Raw genomic sequence first — 26,196 nt, 5'->3', positions numbered from 1 at the left:
CTGGCTTGCTGTTGCCACATTATGCCCTGTAAGTAGGAGAAAATTCCTAGAAATTAACTTTCCCTTCTCTGGTCTCATCCTCAAGTCATGCCAAAGGGACAGCTGCTCCATTTAGCGATAAGAAACCCTCCTGTGCACATGAGAAAGGACGAGTTAAAGCACTTGATTGGGACTCAGCAGACCCGGTCCAATTCCTAGCTTTGCCGTAGATTTCCAGTGTCATTATCAGGAAAGTCACCTCCTCTCCAGGCCTCAGTTAACCATCTGTAAAATGGCACCAATGATGCTTCCTTTGTCTGTCTTGTCTATGAACACTTAAGCTAGTTGATGCAGGCACTGTGTGTATGTACAGCACCTATCACCCTCTTCTCAGCTGCACCTTGATACGCCACAGTAAAACAATTATCATCGCAGACTAGAATAAGAGCTTGGCCTGGGTTAGCGATGGCCAGTTAACCCTTTCCTACCGAGAATCAACCTATCAGCTGTTCTTAACATAAGCACAGCAGCTGAGGAGCTGATCTACCAAAGCTCAAGTCTCACCCGTCTACAGAGGAACTGCCCACAGCCAAGTAGCAGACCTGCTTGCGCAGAGGATTGAACGAGCAACCCAACACCAACAGGCTAGCAGAGCCATTCCCTGGCTCCGGCTCTAACAGCTTTAGTCAACTGGAGCTGCTCTGCAATTTCGCCTTTTATTCCAGTCTGAGACCTAGACTTATTTCCCCCGAGATTTCCAATGTCCCAGGGCTGAGTGAACGGCCAGGCTGTCTCAGCCAGCTGGGTTTATAAGAAGGGTTCTCCTTTGTCTTCTAACCAACACCAAAGTCTGCCCCTTGTCGGGGCGGGGCAGCTTGCGTGTTCTTATGATCCCAGGAGCTATGCTGGCAAGAGCGTAGTGCTCCTGGTAGGTTCAAACAAGCCGGAAAGTCGGGGAGGAGGGAGGAGCCAGACTAAGCATGCACACCAGGACTGGGGGTTTGGCTAAGGGCTCACAACCCTGACCTAGAAAAAGCTTTTGTTATGGAAACAGCAACAAAGAATCCTTCTCAGCTGTGTGTGACGGCCTTCTAGAGTCACTGACAGTGGCCTGTATGACTGAAGCTGGCCAGAGACAGACACAAGCGGAGGACCTTTGGTGCTGCCCTATACGCCAGTGGACGTGAAGGGCGATGATGATGAAACACCAAAGCGGATTTGACTGTTTCCCCAACCCCCCTGAATCCTGCCTTTGGTGGAGATCGGTACCCGCGGGAAAAGGATAACCACATATGGCCGGCGTGTGCTGAGCATAGCTCCTGCTGGCTGGGGGGTTCCACTCAAATATCACAACTGCCCTTCCACCCAGAACTTTGCTCTGGAACCCAGAAGCAGACTGCGTTTGCTCTTTCACTGAGTTGCCATGTGCAGGTGGATTTCGAGTTCTGACCTGCTTCCTCTCCACCCTCCACTTCCACCCTCATTGCCGCCCTCATTACCATGAGCTGTCCCCCACGGCCTGTGCTACAGAGCACGGGACATCTGGGGAAATGTTCAGAGCAGGTTTTGGAACTGGGAGCTTCCCCTCTTGGAATAGAATCTTAGAACCATAGAGCTGGAAGAGACCTCACGAGTCATCAAGTCCAGCCCCCTGCCCAAGGCAGGACCAATCCCAACTAGGGCCCTGTCAAGCCAAGACTTAAAAACCTCTAGGGATGGAGATTCCACCCCCTCCCTAGGGAACCCCTCCCAGTGCTTCCCCACCCTCCTAGTGAAATAGTTTTTCCTAATATTCAACCTAGACCTCCCCCACTGTAACTTGAGACCATTGCTCCTTGTTCTGCCATCCATCACTACTGTGAACAGCCTCTCTCCATCCTCTTTTGAACCTCCCTTCAGGAAGTTGAAGGCTGCTCTCAAATCCCCCCTCACTCTTCGCTTCTGCAGACTAAACAGACCCAACTCCCTCAGCCTCTCCTCATAGGTCATGTGCTCCAGCCCCCTAATCATTTTGGTCGCCCTCTGCTGGACCCTCTCCAATGCGTCCACATCCTTCCTGTAGTGGGGGGCCCAGAACTGGACACAGTATCCAAATGTAGCCTCACCAGAGCTGAATAAAGGGGAATAATCACTTCTCTGGATCTGCTGGCAATGCTCCTCCTAATGCAGCCCAATATGCCATTAACCCTCTTGGCTACAAAGGTGCCCTGTTGACTCATATCCAGCTTCTCATCCACTGTAATCCCCAGGTCCTTTTCTGCAGAACTGCTACTTAGCCATTCAGTGGATCTCCAGGGCACAGTGCAGACTCTGCCACCCCCAGCTCGCTAGAAAAGGACCACTGACCAGAGAGCTATGGAGCCCTATTTCCCCACAGCAATTGAGGACCTTAAATACCTCCTGTTTCTCTTTGGGAAGGCTGAAACTGCCTCACCGAGTGCTGACGAAGTCTGTGTTAGCCTGCGTGTGAGCAAGGGACTGGGGTGCAGCAGCTGGCAAATTGCTGAAAGACATGCTGGTTCCCAACACCAGCCTTCTCAGGGGTGGAATGTGAAGAGTCTAGAAACCCATCATTAGCAGCGAGGCAGGATGACGCATCTGCAGAAGAGATGGACAGATTCGAGGTCTGCATTTCTTGGCTAGGGAGCTGCAGATCACAGACCAGTCATGCAGGCTACAATGCGCATGTGAGTCTCTATATGCATTAAGTGCCCGTGCAAACACATCCTGGGGTGCACTGCAGCGTGTGCATGCATGTTGAACACATGGACAAGTACATATACATGCCACATGGTGCACATCTGAATTTATCTGAGGGGATGCATGTTGCAAAGACATGCATCAAAATGTTTATGTGCATGGATTCGTGTGGGAGGTACATATCACTATGTGCTTGTGAACACACATGGGATTATGTTTGCTTGTATATAAACATTTGGATGAGCAACTCTGACCAATATTTAGTGCCATTCTTATATTTCTCCCAATGGAGGGAAGAAACAAACAAGACAGACTAAATTTGCTGAAGTTATGGGCCAAAGACATCAGAGCTATTTAATGACAACCTGTCAGAATTGCTGATTTTCCATAGACAACTGAATGAATTATTAAATTAACCATGCTGCTCAAAAGACACCATATTAATGGCTTCTGGAAAGCTTGTCCACATACTGAATGTACCAAAAGGATGATGGAGCAGTCTTATCCCTGCCAGGGTCTTACTCCTCCTTGCAGGTTTCATTCAGATTAGGTAAAACGTTATAGAAGGGATTTTTCTACATTTTTTCTTTCCATCCTTCTACAGCATCTTTCAGCTGAGGCTTTCAGATCATTTACAGACATTAAATTAATTCTCCTAATCCCCCTATGAGTGTATCATCATTTCAAATGTGGGGAAACTGAGGCAGACATAAAAAGGTACGTGCACAAGATCACATGGTAAGTCAGTGACACAGCTGGCAATAGAATCCGGGTGCCCTGTCTCTGCCTTTTGTGAGCCACTAGGTAATTGCTTCCTCCACCATCTCATGTTTCTTCCATTTCCTTTCAAAATGGATTGGAAAACCTCGCCCCTGTGAGTGGCTAAGGCAGCTCTCACACAGCCGGCTCTGGGGGCCCCGATTCCTGAGGCTCTCTAGAAGGGGTGCAGGGAGAGCGCACAGCTTCAGGAGAAGGGCTGTGCCTGTGGAATTCCGTGCAATCATTTCGCAGCAAGCTAAACCCCATTGGAGGAAAGATACTCCCCCACTAACCCCAGCATATAGAGACTCTCGAAGCAATACACAGGCCTGTCTGACCAGGGAGTAGAGGAAGTGACACCTCACTAACTGGCACAGAGGCTCATCTGGGTGGCAGCAATGGGCTGTTGTGGATTTAATTGAAACTCCATCGTGCATGTGTGATTCACACCCTGGTGAATGTATTAGAGCATGAAGGATGCACCAGACTGGGCACTAAGCAGCGTGCTGCACTCATGCACGCGCGTGCACACACACAGAGTCCTGCTACTGCAGTTTAGAGCCGCTATCTGTCACTCTAGGCTGAGAACAGGTCTATCCCCTACCCCCGAGGGGTGCAGAAAGCACGGAGGCACTGCAGAGAGGGTGATGGACACAGTGAAGCACGTCGACTTGCAAAGGTTCTGGGGCTCCCAACCTTGGAATGCCTCATCCTGCTCTGGAGGGGGAGAAACTGGGGGAGGGAGAGCAGAGAATAAGCAGATCCCTCCCAAGCTCTGGACCAGACTAACACAGAGCCCCAGGTTCATGTGCCCACGGGAAGCTGTCTTTGCTGAATTCCTCATTACAGAACTTTGTTTAGAGCCCCAATGGCCAGGGTAGGCCCAGTCAAGAATAGGACGAGGACAGCCCACTAGAACCTCACTGGGAAGAAGAAGAATCCCAGGAGCTCGCAGGATTTGCTGGCCTAAATCAAACCATTGGGCTAGCTCATCTGGTACCCTGCCTCCTGCAGCGGCCAATACCTGATGCTTCTCAGATGCCCCTTCCTCTGTCCGGCTGTACAATCCAAGGAAATGAATTGCCCTATTCTGAGGACACTCTGAAGCATGAGATTAGAATCCAGCCTCCTGTATCAGAGCTTGTAAATTAGCCAGCCCCTTTAAAAATCCCAGCTGCTTCTGTGTGAGTAGGCAAATTCCACAGACCGCTGACTGTACACAGTGCAAAGCCGTGTTTGCTGTTAAGGAATGGATATGATTTAGGCTGACTGTTGGAAAAATATTTCTCACAAGTGAGGTCTAGGAACTGGCAGAAGAATCGCCCCTAGGGAAGGGTTGAAATCCCCCTTGATTGGCTCATTTCAAACGTAGGTCGGATAGGATGCATAGAGAATAATCCTGCGTTGGCCAGGACGCAGAATGATTATTAACCTGCCAAAGGAGGGAGTGAAGCACAATGTTACTGCACATGAATTAATGGGGAGAGCAAGGATGCTCTTGTGGTTAACGCGCAGAGGGGCAGAGGGGCAGGGAGATTGGGTTCCAGTCCCAGCTCTGTGCCTGTGACACCTGGCGGAAGTTGTTCTGTCTCTCTGAGCCTCAATACCCTCAGGGTGTGTAGCTCCCCTAAGGGACGTAGTCATTAGCGATGGGAAAACACTGTAATGCTACTGCAATGGGGAGAGGGCAAATAGCCAGATCGGAGTGTGGAGATGACAGGGCCCACCCTCCAATTTTAGCTCAAGCAAAATTGCTATTGGCCTAGGACATAGATGCTCTGGGATGTTCATTTCCAGCCTTCCCTTGACAAGGATCGTCCCCCTCTTCGCTGTCCCAGATTTATATTCTGGAAGGCTGAGGCGTGGGAGTTAGGAGACAGTGGGGAGCAAAGACAAGTAACTCATTCAGAGTCTGTTCAAAGATAAACAGCACACGCTAACGGGAAAGGGGACCCAAGGAAGCTCCTATGCTGACCTTTCTGCTCAGAGTGAACACTGTTCCCAGCAGACACACAGCTTTAGAGGGAAGCCCTGCCAGATGCTCTCGCATGGCTGGGGAATCTAGCTTTCTCTGCACTTGCTGCAGATACTCCTTCCTCCCCACACCTGCGGGAACACAAACCCAGCCAGACTAAAGCAGACCTATGCCCCATCTCACCCAGTAGCCTGTCTCCAATAGCAGCCAGCATCAGACAGGAAGATCCTGCAGTTATGAGATAACCAGGCTACTTACCAGCCACTTGCCTGTCCTGGATAATTGGCTTTTTCTGTGTTATTAAATACCCCCATTCAAATGCAAGGCTCCTGCAGCTTTAGCTCCTCCTGACTCCCCAAGCAAATGCCTGGTACTCTGTGAAGGAGAGCTCTGGAGGAAGGGGCAGGGGTGGAGAGAATGCCTTGAGGCCTTTCCCCCCAAAGAAGGGGACTCAGATAGAGGGATGAAGTGTCCAAAAGGGAACGGAGGGAAGGGGGGAGAGGAAGGGAAAGACTTCTGGCAAGTCCACAGGAAAAGAAACCCTGGAATCCAGCCAGGCTCTGGGACTTGATTCATCACCACAGGACAAATGGACAGCGACACAGTGTGAACTTTATATTGTACCTTCTCTGCGCTCCAATTTTAACCTACCAACTGAAGGAGGCTTTGGGAGAGAAACTGGCTTTTGTCCAACTTCTCTGGAGCTGGCAGCGTAGGGGCAGGAATTACAGAGAGCAAGGGCCTTGCAAAAAGTCCAGAAGACAGAACAAATAAAAAAGAGCTCCTCAGAATGCAATACTTGCCCCAGTGTGTCCCTTCAACACCAACTCCTTCCACTTCCTATTGCTGCTTTAGTGCAATTAAAATGAGGATTCACAGGACAGCTGAGAAAAATCTATTTTCTCTTAAAAACCATCCCCTCTGTTTAAAGGGTGAGCTCTCCACAATTCAGATGTGCCTGAAAACCCCCTGTTGATCTCTCTCTCACACATTTTCTCTCCTCTCCCCACAAGGGAGGAGCCTCAGTCATTATGGGAATAGCAGCTCTCCCCCGTTATTGCTACAATTTGTCACAAATAATCCTTGCTTGCACTGCGCCATAAACAGCCCTTTGCATAGTGTGCACGAGACGCGCTCTTTGTCTTTGGAGCCGAGGCTGCAAGCTCTCTGGGACAAACACAAGACAGGGAACAGTACTGAGATAGGGGCAGAGTGTGAGGGGCAGAGTGTGAGGCAGGAGGACAAAGCAGAGTACCAAGGATGTCCCGCCAAAGGAAAAAAGGTTGGACAACTAAACCAGAGCTCACAGTAGCCAGTGGGAGTCTTACCTGGTAATACAGCAATGAGGGTTGTTTGAGAACCAAACCACTGGATCAGGCCTGGAGTGCATAAGAAGTAGGAGATGCTGCCAAGTGCTGGGAATGCTACTACACATGTGCTTTAGGGGACAGGAATGTCACTTCCCATCTTGGTATTGGGCACTTGCATGGGTAGTGGAACGGTGCAAGACCAACTCCATAAGAACGGTGCAAGACCAACTCGAACAGAGAGAGCTGCTTTTTTATTTTTATGGGGTTTTTTTTGCCTTGGGAATACATAAGCACAAAGTGACGTCACACTCACCCTCCCAGCCCCCCAGCATGCAGAATCCAAAGGGGAGAGGACCTTTACCAACACCATGGGAGGTCTCATATAGACTCATAGACTTTAAGGTCAGAATGGACCCAGGTTCTGAGAAATGCTGCCCTTGCCCCAAATGTTCCTGCACGACCACCAGTTTACATGCTCTCTTCTTCATGGGGGCTTCCCTTTATTTTAATTATGAATTAAAGGCATCTTCCTTTCTAGTCTGCTTCTCTATACACAGGGCCTGAACCCCCCCCCCCCAAAAAAAATCAATTGCAAGCCTTCTATTGACTTCTGCAAGCTTTCAGTCAGGCCCTTGAAATGCTATTCTTAGGTCCTAATACGCTCTGCCATCCCCCTTCTGGCAATAAGTGCTCGCTGGACACAGCACATGGCAGGGAATGGATGCACGGACAAAACATGGGCATGGGAGTGGATGCAGCTCATGTCGGCTTTGCCCCCATAGTCTGGTATTATGCAAGCCGGCTCTCATTAAGGTATGGATGATGGGTTGCTGACGACTCCAGTTCACACCACTACCTTGGAAGGTTAGGACATCGACATCGTTTTGTTATACATTTCTAATTTTAGAGGGATTTGTAACGCAAAATCAGAGGGTGAAAAAAGTGCTCTGAGTCACCAGCCTTGGTATGAATTTACCCACATGCATATACAGACACACTCTAGCTCACACACCAATAATCAGGGGTCGAGAAGTGTAAGAGAGGAAAAGAAAATGACAGGTCAACTGCCTTTACCCACTAGCTCAGGCCCTCCAGTGACTGCTTTGTGGGCCCTCGGTCCATATCAAGGACTAGACCGTTATGGTATAATCGTCTCATGTGCACAGCTAAAGCATTTAACCTTTTCATTGCCAGACCCCCCCCCTTTCTCTGTGCTTCCGCACTGCCCCGTGAAAATGGAGCTTCCAGTGGGTCTAAGTGGCATCTGTTTGCAGAATGATCTTGGCGCTTGGATAAACCAGAGCCACTGGGCAGTAGCTTTTACTCATCCCTGTTGAAAACTGGTTGCTATGGAAAGTGCAAGAACTTTTTTCCTCCCAGGATTTTTTCCAACCCTGCCAATGCTTACTCACATAAGTAATCTTTATGCATATGACCCCAGAGTCAAATCTTACCCACCTCACCCATGCCAGTGAGTAAAAGAGACTGCTTTCAAGGGCAAAGCAGGCAAGAATTGGCCCGGTCACTTAAAATAACCTACTTGTGTGAGCAAAGGTTAACCACTGTACATTTGTCACATCCTAGCCTCAAATGTAGACAGCACTACTGCATTTACACAAAAGCTAGTGATGCTCACTGCACAGCTACAAGCGATTCTGGATTTCTACAATATGCTGGTAGTCTAGTCTAAGGGATGTTGGACTAAACTCCTATGTTTGTCTTGAAACAATTACAGCAATCAACACCACTTCGGAGTTGCAGAAATCTTACACACCCTGGGAGCTGGGCCCCCAGGATCAATTCCTGTGAACAGGAGTCCCATCGAACTGCATTTGGGGGTGGCATCATATACCCCTTGTTGCTGCAACAATCTCTGCCGGCAAATCGAGCTGGGGGTCCCCTAGACAAACCGTGGCTTTCTGGGGCTTTGGTCCAGCCGGGTTTCATACCCACGCATGCTATGCTCATTCGGAGGCTTCTCCTAGGAAGGCTGGATTGAGCCCCCCCCTCCATCCCCGCTGCTGGTTCAAGTTGCCCTTTCTGCGCTGCCTGAGATGAAATGCTCCTTCCAGCAGCACGGAGCCGGAAAAGGAGCCACCGAGAGGGGCCCAAAGGGAGAAGACGGCTCTACGTATCCATCACCAGGCGCGCTCCCTTCTCCCACACCCTGGTCCCCAAACACACGGTGGCCCGCAGAGCCCTCGGCAGAGGCGAGCACTGCCCGGTCCCCAAGGCAGAGCGCTCTGAACGCTTCTCCTTTCAGCCGGTCCACAAGTTGGCTCCCAGCAGAGCCGGCAAGAATGCCGGATCCCCCCCTCCCCCGCATTTCAGAGGAGGAGCCGGATTAAGGAAAGCGGCAAAGGATGCTCCCAGTGCCCCAGCCAGACCCGTGCACAGGGGCTGCGCCCCCTGCTCTCCAAGACACCTCGCCGCGGGTGCGCCAAAAGCGGCGCAGCCCGGCCACGCCGGGGGCTGCTTCTCCGCTTCCCAGCATATGCCCCCCGGCACTCCGGATCCCCGCTGCACCCCCGCAGCCTTGCGCCCACGGTGCCCGAGCCGAGGGCGGCTGGAGGGTCCCCGGGTTTGCGCCCCCGCCCGCTGCCCGCGGCGCACAAAGGGACTGTGCCCAGCCAGGCGGGGGAGTTACCTTATCCCGGCAGCCTCTCTCCATGGCGAGCGGGGAAGCGGCTCCCGTTCATCCCTTAATCCTCGGGCACAGAGGCGCGATTGAGAGCGGCTCGTCCCCTGCGCGTGCCCCCCCCCGGCTCCTCTCCGCCGCCGGCTTTGTCTGGGCCGCGGTGCGATCCGAGCGACCCTCCTCCGGCTGCTGCGCGCTCCGCTTCCCCGGGTCTGGCTCCGCAGCGCGGCTGGGGGGGGGGGGGGGGGGGGGGGGGGGGGGGCACCGACAGCCCCCTCCCCCTCCGAGAGGAGGGCCCGCACGGCTGATGGTCGCTACCAATTTGTTGCACTTAGGCGGGGGGCAGAGCCGGGTGCTCCGCGGCCGCCCCCGGAGGAATGGGGTCCCCGCGCCCCGGCGCAGCCTGCGCCGCCGAGTTGGCAGCGGTGGGAGAACGCGGCTCCTGCTCCGCGCGCCGCCCAATGCCGAGAGAACTGGGGGTGCGGGGGGGGGGGGGGGCGCCGCTGGCAGAGGGGCCGCAGCAGCGGCGGCATCTGGGCCCCACCCCTCCGCTGGGAGCCCGAGGTGGGGGCTCCGGAGCGCAGTCCAGAGCCAGATCCAGCTGGAGCTGCTGCAGCAGCAACCCCCCCCCCCCCCCGGGTTCGCAATGGCTCTCAGCACCCCTGGGATGAGAACTTCTCGGCGCCCCTCCTCCACCCTCTTCCCCTCGCTGCTGGTGCCGGGCCCGAACTTCCCAAGCTGGGTCAGCCTGCGCCTTCGCAGGCCTTGGGTGGCACAGCCGGGATCTTCTCCCCGACTCCCTGTCCATCACCACCCCGGTCCTCCCTCTCCCGGCTCTTCCTGGGACGCACCCCTCCGCACATGGGGCCCGGAAGCCAGAAGGTGGAGCTGAAGTATAACTTTGCAAAAGAGGAGCACAGGGCAGAAGTGCGGGAGAGGCGGTTCTGCAGCTGGAGGCACAGGGCCTGGGTAGGGAACGGAGGGACCATGTTTTGCCCAGGAGAACAGAGAGCAGCACCATGTGGCAATGTAGATACAAGCCACTTATGCACAGAAAGAGCCATTGATTCCGGCCAGCTCGCAGGGGCAGCTTGGGGGCGCACCGGACCCAGTGGGCAGGCAGGGAACTTCTCTCTTCACCCATAAACCAGCAGGCCACCAGATTCAGTGCCCTCACTGGCGTCATGGAGACAAGACTTCAGGGGGCAGCCTGCCAGCAGCACTACCAGCAGGGGCCTAGTTTTTCTCTCTGGAAAGCCCACCTCTATCTTCTCGCCATGCGTCAGGGGTAGCAAGCACCTCCGGGACAGGACAGCGTCCGAGCGCTGCGCCAGACATCGGGGGAGGGGAAGAGCATTAAGGAAAAGGCACGGATCATAGAGGGAGGGAAGAGACACGGAATATCTTTCTAAGAGCCAAAGAAGAGCTCGGAGTAGCTTGAAAGCTTGACTGTCATCAACAGAAGTTGGCCCAATCAAATATATTCACTGACCCACCATGGTGTCCATAAAAACCATCAGGCAAAGGAAATTCACAATATACTTGCGGTTGTAATAGTAGCACCAGCAGGCCCCCTTGTGCTGCCTGCTGCACAGACACATAGAAAGAGACAGTCACTGTTCCATACAGCTTAGGCCTGTTGCGTGGGAGGGGAAAGAAGCAGACGGACTAACCCTCGAAAAGCGGGTCCTTGGGGCAGAGATGCGAAAGGAAGGCAAGTGGCGTGATGCCCAGCTGAGTGCCCTACACATGAGACCGCACTGTCTTTCAGTAATGGGGAGAATTAGATACCCTGGGTGTCACGTGCACCAGCAGAAGCTGCCCTGGAGTTACTGGGACACTAGTAATTCACGTGGGAGCCAGTGTCCCCGCTAAGATTTTCCATTCATGAGCAGAGTGAGTTTTGTCTTGTGCACCAACATTGAGATCCTGTGCACTTGTGTGGATTGGTGGCACCAAAGATATAAACCCTCCCTTTTCCCCTCTGCTGCCCTGTCTCCCATCCTCCTCTCATCCTATCTGCTCCCCTGGTGCCTGCTGCCCCTCCTCTGCTGGCCTGGCTCCAGCCCTTCTGGGACTCGCCACACCTCCCCATCCTCTCTGACCTCTTCCCTTCCCCCTGTGCCCACCCCTCCTCTAGCCTCCCTCTTAACATCTCCCTCTCCCCACCTGCCCTGCCTCTCTCATCTGCACTCTGGTGCCCGTCCCTCTCCTCCACTCCCCCACCACACTCTGCCCCAGTTCTCACACGTGACTTGCTCCATCCCCCACCTTCCTCATGCCCACCCCTCCTTTCAGCCTCTCTTCTCCTGGCACCACTCCTCCCCTTTCCCCGTCCTTCCTCTTGCCCCCATTGCCCCTCCCCTGTGCCCTTTCCCCTCATTGTCTCCTCTTGACCCCCAGTATTTGCGTCTCCTCCACCCTGCCCTTGGTGCCTTCCCCTTTCTTCTCCTGCCTTAGCCCCCTCCTCTCCCCTCAGCACAAGCCCCTTCCTCTCCTCACCCCACCCCACCTTCCCCTTAGTTATTCCTCTGCCCCTTCCCTTCTGCCTTCCTGACATCTACACCCGCCAGGCGGGACAGCACGGGGGGTGGCTGTCATGTGTGCCGGGGTTGGAGCCAGGGCCATGGTGCAATTTTTAGTACTGTGGCCCTGGCCCAGGAGCAGCTGCACCGCAGCCCAGCTCCAGTCCTGGCACACGGAGCAGCCACCTGCCACATGGCCTAGCCCTAGGAACAGCTGGGGCTGGGACCACATTACTAGAAATGGCACCACGGCCCTGGCTAGAGTCCTGGCACATGGTCCACACGGCAGGCAGCTGCCCTATGAGCAGGGACTGGAGCTGGGCCATGGTGCTATTTTTAGTACCAGAGCCCAGGCTCCAGCTCTGGCAGCTGCCATGCAGGCTCTCACCCACCATGTGGCCACTCCCCCAGGAAAAGTTGCGGCCGCAGCTGCACAGCTCTGCTGAGAGGGAGGGGCAGGAATGGAATTCTTGGTGCGTGCCCATGCAGGCACACACTTAACAGGGAATCCTGGTGGGAGCAGAGGGCCTTCTCCATGTCCAGGCTGGGTTGCCCACTGGTTAAAGTAGCACAAAGATGCCCCACCAACAGTTGCAACCTCAAGACTTTGCCTTGAAGACAGCAATATGAGTGCCACATCATCCAGATTCATAGATAAGCTACCCTGTCACAATGGAGGTCCGTGAGTTCTAGATCTTCTCTACAAAAGACGCAGGACCCATGCACAGGAAAAGGTAGCAGGCATGCACCTCCCAGCTCTCTGCACTATAGCGAGATTGGAACTTTAAGCACATCACCTTCATCTGCTTCTCTTCCCACGTTTCCTCTCTCTGGAGTTCAGATGCAGTTTCCTATACCTCCATGAAACCGAAAAGGTGTCACTGAGTCAGCAGCCTGCTAATAGCCCAAGAAGAGTCTGTTCAGGCACCATTCAGGTAGATTAGTAACCACAAGAGCTAAGCTTTCACCTTCCTCTCAGTGGTCCAAACTCTGGAATGATGACTGAGGCAAAGCTAAGAGAAGTCAGTGCGAGTCTTGCCTGAATCCACTGTGGTTTTGTACTGGGGTGGAACAGAGATTGTGTGGAAGTGCAGGCCAAGGCCACATATGAACATTGCAAACTCTGCGCCACACAAGACATGGGGGACCAGCGGGACGTTGGACTGACTAATGGAAACGGAGCCTTCTGTATCTGGGTCACCAGTTGAGCATCCACCACAGTTATAAACGGCACTAAGAAGACCCTCTTGTTGCCAGTCTCAGCAAAGAGGCCTGGGTTGAATGAGCCACTGAGAACAAGGTGTTCTTTTTGCATAGAGGCATTGTTCCTAGGGCAGGAGAGAAGTGTAATGGTGGGAGGGTGGCGTGCCAGGGAAGGTACCCATATGGTACCTGCTCCATAGTCTTCAGGGTGCCAATCCAGCATCTTTCACTAGGGTTAGAGAGGCTTCAAAAGCATTACGTACAAAAGGAAAACCCAGCCAGGGCAGCCTTTGCCCTGCTGCTTTTCCCAAAGAAAGTCCAGTGCTGGCACAGAAAAAGGACGTGGCTTCTGCCTCTGGGCTCTCTCATTTTCAGCAAGGTGCCTAGGGAGAGCTCAGCTCCGACCACTGTTCCTGTTTGGCAATTTTGTGCCAATTCAGCTGCTAATAAGGGTTTCGCTGAGCTCTCTTAAAAATTCATGATGTCCAATTACATCGAAAGGGCGGGTGCTGCCCTGGGAGCCAGGGGCATGTTTAAAAAGTAACTGGGGGTCGCCCTTATTAGGAGAGGGGTCGGTGGGGCATTCCACACAGCCGGCATGGTGCAGGCTTTCTGTGTGTGTGCAGGGTAAAGAGAGATTAGATTTTCTATGGGGGAAATGGACAAATACATTGAAAATGGACTCATGCCACAAAGTCCAAACTCTATATTTTGAGCACACAAAACTCTAACGCTCGTTGGATCTAGTCCTAATAGAAATAGCAAAGAGCTGCAAATTCAGGCTCAGCCCTGAGCTGGAGTCTCAGAAGACCCATAAAAGTGAAGGGTATTGAGACACGGCAGGCTAGCCCTGGCCTATTGCTAACCAGAAGGAAAACGGGCTGGGGGGCGGGGAGAGGGTGACAACCCGGCAAACTGAGAATTACAGGCTCAGGAATTCAGCTTGAGCTTGTTCCATGATCACGCAGCTGTGCAACGGTGCAGGGCTGCTGCTTTGCCATTCACCAAGGGTCTCTCTGTGAACCTTGCTGCACATCGACTGGCTCACACGCATGGTAGTGTGTGCACCGTACGTGCGCTGGGGCCGCCTCTCGCAAAAGGCCAGACAGGACAAGACAGAGATGGGCAAGAAGAGGAACTCAAACAGTCTCCCAAGAGATGAAGGTGTAACGTGGGGTAGAGGGGCAGAGGTTGTTTACCAAAGAGCAAGAGCTTTCCACACTGTACGTGAATCTGACCCAGGCAGTGTAGCAGTCGACAGCACAGTATTTACACGGAGCAACACTGGTTCCCTTCCCCCACCCCCATTCTTACTGTAACACAAATACCCTCAATAAAATATGCACCAAATTATATTTTGGGTGGATGCAATGTAAATTCAATTTCTTAAATGTCATTTTTAAAATATGAATGCTGTGCTTCTGGCTAGGTTTATGCAAGGTTTGGACTGGAGGCACCAGTAGGGTTGCCAGCTTTCTAATTCCAGAAGACTGAATATCCTTGCCCTGCACACTGCCCCACCCCCTCCTGAAGCCCCACCCCCTCCTGAAGCCCCCTTCCTTTCCCTCACATGCTCAGTTTGAGCGCAGGGCCAAACAGGCATATTTATTGCTTTGACAGATGAATTATGTTCACTTCTGTTTTTATTTGTTACAGGATGCTAGAGCTGGCAGCAAAATAGTTTAAAAGGGTCATTTAAAAAAGAATGAAATTTCACAAAGGTTTTCATGATTCTTTCCCTCCCCTCTTCTCATTTTTTGTAACCAGCTCCATGTGTTTTGTTCATTAACGCTATTGAAGTTGTTGTGGATGGGGAGGCAGAGGGAGGCACAAGGGGGCAGGTGCATGAGGATGTGGGGAGCACTGAGTGGAGTGCAGCAGTGTATGGAGGTGATGGGGTGCAGGGCTGTGGGGGTGGCAGCTCTAGGAGGTGGAGAGGATGGGGAGAAGAGGAATACAGGCCTGGGATGGACAGGGGCAGGGAGGAAGGAGAGGATGCATTGGGGGAGGAATGGGACAGGAAGGGCTGCAGTGACTGGAATTGGGGGGTGGGAGAAAGGCTGCAGTGAGGGGGATGGGGATGCAGGCCAGTTCCCCGTACTCAGAAACAGGGATACACATACCTCACCTCACAGGTGACAGCGATGGGGCGCCAGACCGAGCACAGTTCAGCACAGGGCACGCGCCCCTGCTCGAGCTCAGCCGCGCTAGGAGCGGGAGGAGAAGACGGCTGGACAGCAGCGGGAGAGGTGCTCCTGAGTCGCGCTAATTCCTCCCTGGCCTTGGCCCAGCCAATGAGAGCTGCACCTGTGGGCGGGGCAGCTCACAGGCCCTCCTGGCCACACCGAAAGTGAGGGACCAGACATGCCGGCTGCTTCCCGACCCAGGAGCCGTGTGGCACAACAGCCAGCCGGGAGCTTCCCCATGCAGTGACGCCAACTGGACAGTCAACAGTCAGCAGTGCTGATCAGAGCCCAGGATCCCTTTCAGACCAGAAGTTCTGGTCCAAAACCAGACACCTGGTCACCCTAAGCACCAGAAATCGCCAGCTAGACTAGACAATTGCTGGAGCAATCAGGCTCCTCGCTTGACAAACTGCCTATTCACCAGAGTGGTTCCTTCGTATGCTCTTTATAGTCCCCTCCCAGGCCCAATACCCCTGGAGGCAGTGTGAGAGCAGACAATCTCAAGAGCCCTGCAAATCCGCAGAGTCCTGCCTTACAGCCACCTCTGTGGCTGTGGATGCGGATAGCCACAGACCTTCTTTGCGGACACGGATACCAGTTTTGTATCCGCGCGGGGCTCTACGCATCTCAATGGGCTTTCCCCCTGGAGGGGGCAATGCTGAGGCTCTGCTCCCTTTCCTTCCTCCCCTCCCCCCGCCCTGCGCGCACAGCTCGCCATCTGGCATTGTCAGGAACGTCTCCCTTCAAAAATCTGGCTGCAGTTAGACACAAACAGCAGAGGATGCTTCCCTCCACAGCTCAACAATAACCTCATTAGCAGAGGTGCAGTGGGGGAGATAATGAGGGCAAATATTTAGCAAATGGGATATTTTTCAGCTGTGCGTGTGTGCATGCACGCACAATTATAATGCTTTGCTGATGGGGAGAACCTGGCTAGAAGTAGGAGTAATGCAAGGAAATAGCATTGCATGTATTTTTCCTGGACAGGGCATCTCTTCTCTAACTTGTAGCCCTCAGCTGCTGTGCTAGCCACAGCTCAGCCAATGTCGCTCCATCCTCAGCAGCAACTGCCCGTGTGGGTCCTGAGTAGTCCCATCACTGGAACCATCTAGTCTCAGGTTTGTGTGGCATTTCTCAGGCCATCCAGCCTGTCTACAGAATACACAGTCTTTCTGTGCTGGGATTCTGCAGACAACATGGATTCGAGGTAGAGCAGAGGAAGCAAAGAGATTGGTCCTGTTCGGGCATGATACAAACAGTCACCATAAGCTCTCAAGAGCTCCCTTTGTCCACAGTCACCTGAAGCCAGGGAATATATTTCTTTTCCTGGTTTAATGCCATTTTTGTCACATGGCAATCAGGGACCATGGGATCGAGGGGCTGGGAGCAGCAGAGATGAAAAACTAAAATTTCTGGCCTCCATTGGGCTTTGCAAATGCACCTTGCTGCTGACCTCAGACTCCTTTATTTATTCCCACCGGAGGGGGAGCTTCGTCTAAGCACAGACTGCCAAGACCCAGATATCAAGTCATTAGTAGCACTCCCATTACTCTCTATGCAATAAAAACCTCATTCTGTTTTGAAGGCTCACAGGAGGCAACCCAAAACTCAGCCTCTCACACTTGTGAAGACATACATTTCCTCCTCCAGTTGAATGCATTGTTGCTTAGTATTTATGACAAATGCTTGCAATGCATGTGGTGTCTCTCTCCAATGATTGGTCCACAAGGCGGATAAGAGCCTGCTACTGCTACAACCTCTCTAATCCGGCACCCTCAGGACCTGATTGGTGCCGAACCAGAGAATTTGCTGGACCATCGGGGGTCAATATTATCTAGCAGCATTACCAACACATGCATCTGACGAAGTGGGTCTTTGCCCACGAAAGCTTATGCTGCTACACTTCAGTTAGTCTATAAGGTGCCACAGGACTCCTCGCCGCTATTACCAACACTGCTGCTGCTCACTGGGCTCTTAGATAAGGTGACCAGACGTCCTCCTTTGAGGAGGACAGTCCTCCCCAATAATTATGTCCTCCTTTGAAAAAAAAATTGTCCTTCTTGTCTTACTTTGCCAAAAAAATATATCCCACTGTTTTTTAAAGTATCATTATACTGCAATTGAACCCCTGTTAAAAGGCTTAATAATACAGTAAAAGTACACTTATAGGGTATTTATGAAATGTTTATTTTGAGCCATTTTAATTTAATGTCAATGTGATTTTTTAGTTGACATTGACACAAATACTAATTTTGGCGGTGTAAATCGCAAAGGCGATAAAAATGTTCTTAAGAAAATGATGCATTTACCTGGGAAAACGATTACTGGAATCAGTTGCAATGCCCATATTGTATCTAATGCCATCAATACAGCATCAAGCTTAATGTCCATCGATGTTGAAGTTGTGATACCTCAAATGTATTTACATTTTGAACGATTCATTGTAAGAGACTTTTTGCGAAGAAGCCTCAGTTAAATATAAAAACCTGTTAGGATAGTCGAGCTTTAATGCCAGCCACTGAACGAGTGCTGCAATTGTTCGAACCTTTAAAATAATATTTTCTAAGTTTGGAAAAATGTCCACTGAGCTTGAAAAACTTTAAGAATGCATCTGCTGAAGTAACTCTGTATTTTGTTCACAGTCAAGCAACTTTGTTCCAGTCAGTTATAAAAATATTGAAAAAGAGCATAACTTCTACGGAAGTGGGATTGCATATTAAACAATTAAAGGAGCAACTTCAATAACGTCTTGAGTCCAACTTCCTTCCATTGGTTGTAATTACTAATTTAAACAAATTACAAGAGAGCTATCCGGGAATGAAGAAAGAATTTATGAGGGAGGCTTTTATAAAAATGCTCTTGAATATCTAGAAAATTGGACTAAGCATGACGAACCAGTGTACGTGTTTGATTGGATTCTGCTGAATGAAGAAATTCAATGGAATAAAATCCTTGAAACAGTTTTATTTGTTAAAGAAAAATTTAGCATCACAATAAATGACAATTTATTGTTCAACAAAGTACGAAGAATTAACAATATAATAAAAGACAATGAATGGACTCAATGCGAAATTGATAAAAAATGGATTGAGATTTTTAATTTCTTAAAAGAGTGACAAATATTGATATTTTAATGTTATATGATTTTTTTAAGTCTGTTTGTCTTATAAGACGACTAATATAGTGATCATTTATTTATATGATTATTTATATACATATACAAGTATGGTTTTTTGTCAACTCAGTGTCCTCCTCGCATATTTTCAAAAACTGGTAATTTTATCATAGAAGACATGTAGAGGTAAATCAGAGCTAAAGAACAGCTGAGAGCCAGGCCTGGTGACTGCAAAAAAACGTCATGGGACCACGGGACACTGGGCCACACCCATGATAAGTGGCCATCTGGCTAACTGAAATCATGCCGGACCATGGAAGTTGCCGGACCTGAGAGTGCCAGAGTAGAGAGGTTCAATGTGTACCAACTGTGTGGAGAGACCTGTGGGTTAGGGGCTGAAATTCAGTCTACCAGGACAGGCAGTGTGATGCATTCTGAATACAGATGGCTGCAGTGGTGCTAGAACAATTTTTATAATGGGGTTGCCGAGGGAAGCCATGTGTAGTATTGCGGCTGTTACTACTATTCCAACCCCACTGGTTGGCAGAGTTCATTTCCAAATGGGAATTCTTCCTAATGCTCAGAGGTTTGGGCCCCTACGTGCAGGAGAACGTGGACCCCGAATGTCTCCCAGCTTTCCAGTGCCTGGGCTGGCAGTGCTCTGGCACATCATGGGTGGGACCCAAGCAGGCGGCAGGAGAGTCAAGTAGACAGCGATTCTTTAACAAATCCACAATCACACGGCGACGCTGACACTGACAGTTCAGACCACCGACGGTACCGAAGTACAGAACACTGAGGAACGAGAGTTGGGAATCCTCCAAGAAAAATCCAGGGGGCAGCTGCGAGAAATGGACTTGGGACATCAGACTCCTCTTTGAGTCAGCAACAAAGTTAAGCCCTGTGGACAATGCAAGGTAGAAGAAACCCCAGCAAGCCCTACCCTGGTATTTCACTGCTGCCCTGGTTCTTTCTTCCTCTGGTGGAACCTCCCCACTGAACTAGCAGGAAAGTCCCCTTTCTCCTGAGAACGAGACTGTCTACAGCAGGGCTACTCAACTTTGGAAGCCCCGGGGGCCACAATGACACTCACAGCACATGTGGAGGGCCGCAACTTAAGTGGGGTTGCATATACATGCAAATATATGCAAATAGCTTCTTTCATACTGATAGGCATGAATTCAAAGATTAAGGCAAGACTACACAACACACAGGCCCCATTTAAGTCAGTTCTGCTGATATTAATAAAATGCAACAGTTACCCTATTTCCACCCATGTGACAGCACTTTGAATGAGCAATGACAGTCCAGGAATTTAACTACTAAAACGCATCTCAACAGAAGACCAGCATGTTGACTACTTTTTTGTTTTGGCTCCCCTCTGCAGGCTGCGTGTTAAGCCCCTTGTAAATCCAAACTGCACCACAGGCCGCTAACGAACAGGCCATGGGCTGCATGTTGAGTAGCCCTGGTCTATATTAACAGGGAGTGCAACTGAATAAGTCACCCAGAGCTCCCAGCTCACAGCCGTGCTCCTTAAAGGATTGCAGGAAACCAGTTGCTATTAGCCTGTGCAGGGATAGAGACTAGAGTTCAATCAGGAAAACGTCTCAGTGCCAATGGTTTAGTGACTCGTTGGGAGTGATTCAATAACCCCTGGACTCCTTGTCCTGCAACACCCATTCTCAGATCATTACTTTGGCCAGAATCCAAGGCAGGGATTTTGGAGAGACTAGTGCAACCTGCTTGGTGCTAAATCACCGGCCTTTAAACTGTTCTCAGTGGGATTTTAATTCAGTGGAAAGCTCCCCACCTAAAAACAAACAGAGTCTGCGTTCCATCTTTCTGTGCTTTGCTCTGTAATTAAGCGCCGTGCTTCCAAAGGCAGCCGGCAGGTCAGATGTTCTTGCCTTTGCTTTGAATACTGCAGCTTCAGAACCTAGGGGAGGGAGACAGAGTGTGCATGGAAGTCCTGGCCTCTGCGGGAGACGGTCCAGGCCAAATTCACCCCATAGCCTCCCTGCACCCCACCGATTTCAGGACCACTGAACCTTGCCAGGAAGTTCCAGAAAGTCATGTACTTTTCTCTCTCTGCACAAGTGCCTGAATTGCTTCTCTCACATGCCCTCGCTGTGCCAGTGTGTCACGTTCTTCTGCAGCTGTTGCCCGGCCACCAGCCAGCTTGGCCAGTGGAAACCCTTCCTGCAAGGTTTCCTTGTGACACGGTGGAACAATTCTCTCTCCCACCTTGTGGGACTGCAACAATCAAGTGGAACAGCAAAAAAATCACAGGCCCATGAATAACAGTCTACAGGCCCCAAGTGCCCGTGTGCAATTTTGATAGAGACAGACTTTTTTTGTCTCATTTATAAATATCAAACTCTTAAACCAATAATGTGGAATTGGGACTTGGTGATGGAGAACCTCATTGTAAGCCCAGGCAGCCTGCTACTATTGCACAGCATACAAGTCATGACACGGTGCCTTTTCACAACTATCATTTATGTTCCCGTTGACAGTGGTGAGATTGCAGAGGTTGCAAGCCAGTGTTGAGTTTGGCCTAGCTGCCCCACAACTGCCACGCGCACAACAGAAAGAACTGCACACACACACCACATGTGTGCATGGTCTCATGTCACTCAGGCAATGTCAGAGACCTTGGTCACATTCCCTCTCATTTTTTCCACCCAGGTGTGGAATACATTTTCTTATGTGCACCAAGGCATGTGTAGATATGCACCACACATGCTGCCAGCTGTGGAAGCGCACAGCTTACAGAGAACACCAGTCCCTTAGCTCTCTCCCGAGCATGCGCCTACGTACATGGCCCCATCATATATGGAGAACACTGGAATCATATTGCATGAGCTGTATTCACATAACCGCTGCTAACTAGAGTCATTTTGGATCTATAAACGCCTCCATTGCTAATGCCTGACAAAAATTAATATGCAAACATCGAGATAAATCCTCTGATGTGCACATTTATGTTTTTATCATGTAGTTAATCAGGGCAGAGAACGTTCAGTTTAGCTACAACTCCACACTCTGGTTCTATAATCCAAATCCCAGAAGGGCCCTGTAAAACCATAATCTGCAATTCAAAATTGCAAAGCATATGGGAGTGTCTATAGATTTTCCAAATCACCTGTGCCCTAATTTAATATGAATAACAATTAGTTTACTCTTATCAGTTAATTGTGCCCCTTGTGGGTTCAGCAGCACAGTATCTCCTCACCAAATGTCTTTGTCTGTGCAAACTTTAATTACACTTCCCTCCTCGGACCAGTCTGGCTGGCTGCTTTGACAATCACGGCAAAGTCACTGTTCCACAAACCAGTGAGTCTACACAGCCTCTCTCTTTCTGATGGGACAGAAGAAAAAAACAAAAGCAGCTCAGGGTGAACGCTGGGGAGCATTGCTCAGCTCTTGTCCCTCCAAACTGCTCCAGCCCTTCAGAAAAGTGGGAAAACTTCCTCCTAGTTCAGGGCCGTAGCTGCCCACCGGAACGCTGCTCATTCCTGTCTGGTTATGTGCGAGAACCAGCTCCCAGCTCTGCCACTGACTGTGGGGATGACCTTGGGCTGGGCCTGTCACTTCACTACTGTGCACCTCACTGTTTCCATTGAACAGTGAGAATATTTACCTGCCTCAGGAAGAGCAATGAAGCTCAACACACTGTGTGCTGCATGCATAGGGTCTAATTCTCAGTTACATGAAGTCCCCTGTACACCGCTCTGGCAGGGTCCTGGAGCCTTCGCTGAGCTGAGAAGGCTGCCAGCTACCAGCTGCATTTGCAAAGTGGAAGGAGTGAGGCTGCAGAGCAGCAGATAAAATTTCTGGGGTTAAGCATGTTTCCAGCCCACCGGATCTGAGCCAGGAAAGGAGGGATTGCAATAGCAGAATTCGCTGTGGAATTTATAGGGGACGTGCATGGTCATACTAAGGACTGAGACAGCTCTGGCGCAGTCTCGGATAGCTGTCCCCTGGAAGAGAGGTTCCCCAGGAGGGGTCTGGCGTGCATGGCTGCACATCACTTACAATACTCACACAGCCTTCTCCTCAGAACCTCCTGCGACTCCAGCAGCTTCTCCTCTGCCAGCCTCAGAAAAAACACCCAATTCTTCTGTTTCAGACAGAGACCTGGAACAACGCCCTGGCTGCTCGTCTGACTGCCCGACAGCTGCACCCTTCTGCACACACCCACCATGCTTCCTGGGTCACTGGCTTACAGGGAGCCAGTGGTTCTCTGACTTTTGTACTGCTGACCCCTTTCATGTGACGCTGTTAAACAGTTAACACGAGGCTTCTGTGTGTGCTTCTTGGTTAACCGGCCCTGGCCAGTGAACTCCGGTGGCAGACAGCCACACCAGGCCACTGTGGCACCAGATGGCAGGACTTATGGTAAAACGGTTAACAGGTTAACCCTCTTGTTTAACTAGTTAACGGTTTTAACATCCCTATTTCACACAACAAGCTGCAGAGTGCCACCCCCTTAAAATTAAAACCACATTTTTGTATTTAATGCTGTAAGTGCTGGAAACAGCCCACATAATAACCTGATGTCCCCCACATAATAACCTCGCAAACCCCTGAGGGGTCACGACTCCAACTTGGAGAACCCCAGCCTTTGGGAAACAGTATTTGGGCTGGAGGAATCGTATGGCATACTGGGTCCTAAGCTTCCACCCATTTTCATACGAGCTCTGAATTTCCTCCATTACGCTTACCGTTTACACTCAGACATTTCAAAAGGCCCAATGTACAACAAGAAAGCCTCAGGTAGAGAATCCCATCTCAGGTTGGTGGATCCAAGTGGCTCTGGGTATTAGTTGGACCCATAGCACCCTCTAAACTGCATGTCTGTGCATAACCAGCACCAGGTAGATTTGAACCTGGGACCTCGGGAGCTGAATATAGGAGCCTCTACCCTCTGAGCTAAAAGCCAGCTGGCTCCCAGCCCATGCTATAGAGGTCTCTTGGTCTTAACTGTTGCTGTGGGCTAGGTACCACTTGCATTGCTCAGTAACCACACTACATATGTGGGTTACACATGCATGAAAAATTCTGGGCCTGCCCCCTCTCTGCAGACCCCTGCAGCCGTGCTTGCCACTCACTGTCCTGCTGGAAGGCGAGCGGTGGGTTCCGGCTCGGAGGAACGCCACGCGGCCCAGCTTCCCTGTGTGCCGCAGCTGGAGCCAGACTGTGGTAAGACCGTCCCTGCTGGGGCAGCCTCGCTCCGGTCCCAGTTCCTGCTCTGTGGCAGCCATGTGGTCTGGTTGGCAGGGCTGCATGGTGGAGTGGGCTGCTCTGGGGCAAGCTGTGTGGCAGAGTGAGGCTGTTCCGGGACCAGGGCTGCTGGGGAGAGCTGTGTGTCAGGCAGCGACAGCCCGGCCAGCTCCAAGTCCAGGGAAAGGTGCTCTGCCAGCTATAGCAGGGCGGGCTGCATTCCTAGGGCTGGGAAGGGACCAGTCTGCAGTGCCTGGCTCAGAAGCAGGGCGGGTGAGGTGGGCATTGAACTGCTGTGCCAGGGGCTCGCAGGAAACTTCCCTTCATGAATATTACTGCTGTTAAATGAAAGAAATCCCACGTTCAGATTGTGATCACAGGCCTGCTTTGCTGGTGATTTACATTTTTACAAACAGCAAAGTTTTAAAATCGGCATCGTAGCAAGCCTGTTTGTTACTTGAGACAGCTAAAAGCAATCGTTAAATTGTGTGGAAAGAATGGCCTTTTTGGAAATCAGGGCTATTATTTTTTTAGTCTGGTGTGTGTGTGGGAGACACATCCGAACAAGTGCACATGATCTCGATATTGGTGCACAAGACACAGATCTGGACCCAAACTCTGTTACCACAGCAGGATACTGGATCCAGAGTTTTCACCGAGGCTTCTCTCTGCTCCTTAGAGTTCTCAGACGGGAGCCACACAGCTCTGGTCGCATCATGCGGGTTTTGGTTTCTGTTTGCCTTTGCACCTTGTTTGACGTCTCCGTTTAATGTTGCTATTGACAGGACAGGCTGCACAATGGGCAGCCTCAGCAAGATGGCCAAAGAGCAACCAAATCATAGAGACTGAACCTAACTCTCGGTCTTAGAGTTGAGGCCTATTGGCAGGGCTGATGTGCACGTAACAACCTAAACTGCACCGGCTAGGTCCTCAATCTCTGGAGTCTTACCGTCTCCAGCATAACAAGGAGACACAGCTATTGAACCACCAGGTGGCTGGGCAGCTCCCACAGGGAACTAGGACAGAGGAAATCTTGCAGAGAACTCATGGCAGGGACACCTCAGATTCCCGGGGCACGCTTGGGTTGACGTTTATAGCTCAGTGCAGCTGGAGTCCAACCGCACCCAGCGAGAGACGTCAGGAGTGAGTCGGGATGCGTGTTCGCGCTCCGTGTGCTCTTTTGAAAATGTGGTAGGAGTTGGCCCCGTTCACAGCACTAAATTTGCCAGAGGCTCAGCTCCAAGTAAGATGCTTGTGTGTAAGAGACTGGTCCAGAAACATTTAGGTAAGGAATTTAAACAAGGCAATCACCTTCCTCTCCCAACACAATCAAGCTCTCTCAACAGCACAAGGACTGATGCCCTGCATTCCATCCCTCCATATAATTGCTTTTATTATTCTCCTCTAATTGCTATCACATCCCTCCCACTCCCTCTCTGCACCTCTCACCAAAGTGTTCTTGCTGAATCACAGGTGCTCTTAAAAAAATCACTTGCTCCGTGCTCCTCTTAGGGAGCTTTCCCCATCAGATGGGACCTCAAACCCATCCCCTGCTCCTTAAAGGGCCACCCCCCTGAGACAAAGCGAGCTGTTCGGGCCTCGGCTTTGGAACCTACACAACTTGGCAAGTGACCTTTGTCGGAGTCCTTTTCCCCTCCTTCCTCTTCTCACTGAGCAGTGGGAAAGAGAAGAATTACAATGAGAGGAGGCCAAATGTCACTGCCTTGAGTAAGTGGAGCCAAATAGCTCACAAGACTTTCAAACTGCAGCAGGTAGCGTCAATTCTTAGAAGAGGAAAAGAAGTCTCAATTTTAGCCAATTCCATTAAAAGATGGACAATCCAAATCCAATCCATAGTGAAAAATATCTTTGCAAGACTCATTTCTATTGGGAGTCTACATTATTTTAAAGTTAAAAGAGCCAGGGTCATTCAAAGGAGTCATAAAATCAAAGCCTGACCACAACTGGCCATTAGAGATCCCACAACAGAAGGGAAATTGGCTTTAATGTCCTGGTGAGTAATCTCATTTTGCCTTTTCTCAATTTCCCCCACGTAATTGCAACTGGATTCAGCGTGCCTCTTCACTTCCTGTCCCACACTGCTGAAAAACGCCGCTGTGCGCTTGGCTCAGTCGCTGCTGAGGTTCAGCTGCATTGGAAATCTGCTACACACACACACACACACACACACACACCACACCCACCCACCCACCCACCCGTTGGAGCATGCAGCGGTCAGTGCTCATTGCCTCCAAAGGCTAGTGTCACCGCTGTCACATCCCATCCCTGGGTGGCATGAGTGAAGTGACTTGTGTTTGCTTTGCAATCTTTTGGAAGGAGTGATGTGACAGATATATGGCAACGTATACTCATTCAATAGGCAAGATCAGCTAACGCAGCCCCTACCTACACCACCGAACCAAATCAAGCAGTAATTATTGGGCCGAGCCGCTTGAAGAAACTGCCCCCCAGAAGGTTCTGCATCCCACAGGGATTTCTCTCCTGCCTGGGGTTTTATTTCCTCTCCTCTCTCTTGCACTATGCTAGGGATTTGCCTCATCCCACATCCTCAACTTC

The 26,196-nt window shown here is 51.0% G+C and overlaps 1 protein-coding gene across 2 annotated transcripts in view; it reads right to left on the bottom strand.

Moving 5' to 3' along the window:
• The window catches only part of B3GAT1 (beta-1,3-glucuronyltransferase 1), a 69,616-nt gene extending 60,015 nt beyond the window's left edge, over window positions 1-9,601 (bottom strand). For both annotated transcript variants that reach the window (XM_089773251.1, XM_089773252.1), the window contains exon 1: window positions 9,371-9,601. The gene's annotated coding sequence lies outside the window, so the exon portion shown is untranslated. The remainder of the gene's footprint in view (window positions 1-9,370) is intronic.
• Window positions 9,602-26,196: the final 16,595 nt, after the last annotated feature.

Source organism: Pelodiscus sinensis, chromosome 25 (genome assembly GCF_052426305.1).
Source record: "Pelodiscus sinensis isolate ZL-2025 chromosome 25, ASM5242630v1, whole genome shotgun sequence".
NCBI classification, from domain to species: domain Eukaryota; kingdom Metazoa; phylum Chordata; order Testudines; family Trionychidae; genus Pelodiscus; species Pelodiscus sinensis.
Note: the sequence above shows the minus strand (reverse complement) of the source record. Positions and strands in the feature narration are given on the sequence as shown.